This window comes from Epinephelus moara, chromosome 18 (assembly GCF_006386435.1).
Source record: "Epinephelus moara isolate mb chromosome 18, YSFRI_EMoa_1.0, whole genome shotgun sequence".
NCBI classification, from domain to species: Eukaryota; Metazoa; Chordata; class Actinopteri; order Perciformes; family Serranidae; genus Epinephelus; species Epinephelus moara.
The window spans coordinates 29,999,145-30,002,527 of NC_065523.1; positions in this window are offsets into that span (position 1 = coordinate 29,999,145).

The following is a 3,383-nucleotide window of genomic DNA, read 5'->3' on the forward strand; positions in this document are numbered from 1 at the left end:
TTCACTCAATTCAAATACAAACAACAAGACATTGTGAAGAAAAGTTTGCCTGTGCTCGCAGAGATCATGGTAGACTGGTGATCTGGCCAGCGGGTTTCCTTATACGTCTCAGCCTCGCTGCGACCCTTTAAAGGACTAACTGAGTCTGCATTCGCTATACCCTCCAGCTTACTGACTAATAACTGAAAATGACAAACAGGTCACTGGTCAAATGTAGGCTATTGCATCTGCATATATGTGTCAAATCAATACTGAAAGATTTTCTGACCAGGCGGATTGCAATGCACGGTGGAAAGGCCGCACAAAGACGATATATAGAAGGAAAAAAATCAAGCAATGAGAATATTTATAATATACCTCTGATGCCCGATAGTTTCACAGTTTCACTGCGTTCTTTTTTTCTGTACTAGGAGGCTACTTCTCCGTTTAATTTGCATTTGAATGCCTGAAGGTATTACACTTTGAATCCTGCAACATTCCTAATGTGCTTTGTTGTACTTGATAGGACATTTTAAATCACTGCAGCTTTTCTAATCCCTCGTTTTAGTTTCCTTAAAGCGTTCCTATACGTGCTCCAGACTGCTTAGTATTCATATTTTGTGACCTATATGGCACTTCAATGATATCCCAGTAATATTCCCATAGGGACCTACTATTATGTGTTTGTGATAACCAATAATGAGTTCATAGTAACTGGACTGAGCCTTATGGCATTTCTAATGTCACAATGGCATTCTGTGACATTTGTATCACATCCTTGCTTCTTACAGGTGCACCATTGCTTTGTTGTTGTACGCCTGTCCTTGTAGGATTACTATAGCTCTTTCTTGGACAGTAAGAGAGAGTTGCCAGCAGATCGAAACTTGCTTGTTTGCTCTCCTCGAATACAAGTGTGGTTGCGTGGTGCATCAACCCCCCCATGATGCATTCCAAAATAGCATAATTTTAAGCTGCAGTTGCGTCAATAGCATGGATTTATAGTTCAGTCCATCCCCACACACTGACAAAGAACCAGTAGCCATTACCCGAACACACACATGCACACACTCACACGCACCCACACGCTGCTGCTGCTGCCTCTCCTTTGAGCCTCTCCAATCGTTTGATAGTCGTTTGCTCAGTCAGGTGTGAATTGTGACTATATACCCATTTGTGAAGGCAGTATTACTGCATGTAACACCCCGTCCCTCTCTCCTCTCTCATCTCCTCTCTCTGCCTCTCGCTGACGCTCTCTCTTCTCTCTGCTCCTCTCTTCAGAGAGAGAGAAAGGGAGAGAATGCAGAGCAAGAGAGATTGTAGGGGGTGAGATGTGGAAATTCACATGACAGCTTCCAAGCCACAGAGAGGTAGAGATCCACTGCTGAGCCTGCTAAGATGATGAATGCAGGATAGATAGATAGATAGATAGATGGATAGATGGATAGATAGATAGATAGGTCTGTGTCACAGGTTCTCTGATGAAAAAGTTGAGTGGAAGGTACATCTGACATTTGGCCTTAGCTCATCCTTCTACTTAACAGATGTCTCTTAAAGCAGTGGTTCCCAACTGGTCCAGCCACGGGGTCCAGATTTCTCCTTAGTCATTAGTTCAAGGTCCACGCAGTATAATACATTCTTCGTCATACTTGCGTTTGGCCGTCTCCTCAAGCTAGTTTGCTGTCTATGTCAAGTAGCTGTCCTTTAGTCACTCACTCTACGGAAGGAAACAGCACTTAAAAATAAAAGCTCTGCGCCAGAAATTCACTGTACTTAAAAATAAAATATGTTTCTTACAAACTTGACACATTTACGAGTCACTTGCGGTCCATTCAGAATGGACCCACGACCCACTTTTGGACTGTGACCCACCACTTGGGAACCACATGCCTCTGTCTTAAAAATGACCATTTGTATATTAATGACTCGTCCCTACTTTCAATACTTATTTACATTTCATATGAAATTACTGTTGATACTCAATTGCAGTAAATGTCAGATACTTTAAGACTTTTACTCGAGTATTATTCTAATAGGTGACTATAACTTCCTCAAAACGTCAATTTCAGGTAAGATATCTGTACTTTTACTGAAGAGTGGCTTTCAGGTACTTCATCCACCATCGCACACTAGTGGTGGGGAGTTTGACATATGTATTGTTGCCCACAGTGGGCTAACTTTCATCAACAGGGTCCAACTAAAACATGCCTATTAGTTGCACAGGAACCAGAATTTTTAGGGACTAAAAGTCAGGATGCCTCACCCCTGCTGCATTAGTTTTGGCCATTCTTTTAAACCATTTCTCTTGACGGGTTTGGTGACAATGTTGTGGAATCTACTATTTACAGATCATGGGTGTTTCTCAAAGTCAAGGAAGGATCCTTGAATGGCTGAATTTCAAGGATGCCACGTCATCAAATCCCAGCTAAGGACTGTTCCAGTGTCAAGGATCCTTCAGACTCTAGCGACGACAAGTCCTTCATTCAGAGAATTTTCAAGGATGCATGTGTGTATCCTCAGCTACACACATGCATCCTTGAAAATTCTCCGAAAAGTACCCATAATTCTTTGTGCACATTTTGCTTGAAGTGAAGGCAGGGCCTCTTCAATGAAACCTACGTCAGCGGAACTCAGCCGGATTTAGATAAATATGTCATTTAATTGGATTAATGTCTCCAGTAATATTTATCATACAAGCCTAAAAATATTGACAGAAACCTCATAATTTAAGCTTTCCAATGTGTCCACTGCCGAATAATGAGATTTTTAAAATATCATCATTAAAATAAAACATAAGTGTTTAGATTAATCATTCACATGTGTCATAGAGAGCTAAGTGCCACAAAAGTTTTATGTAGCTTACATGTTTGTTTTTAAGTATAATCCAGAAATATATGCTCACTAAAAGTCATGTGACTTTGAAAATACTGCTTACATTTTCTCAAATAGTACAGCAGCATCCTGAAACCATCCCCAGGGGGTTGATGACGCACACCTGGAGACAGTTCCAATCTGATCCCTTACAGACTCACTGATTTAGAGGCGCGTTCATGTGAAGTGCGTGAGTGTGTGAGGGCTGTCCCATTGTCAAATCGTCAAGTCAGTGAGTGAGCCCTTTATGCCCCCTTACCTTAGGTCAGCATCGATGCAGACTTACGGTAAGGAAATTACCCACAGTTCATAGCGTTGTGACGTCAAATACAGGGGTTGCCCTCGGAACACCGGAAGTGTTATAAAAAAACCCCGAAAACACTGTCGGCAGATATGCAAACGGTAACGTTATGGAAGGAGAGCGAAAAAAACAGAGAGATAAACAATGAAACATTACATTAACAAGTATTTAAGAAGGTACATAAACACACGAAGTCAGAGGAATACCAGTGGTTATATTCCACACACAAAGAATA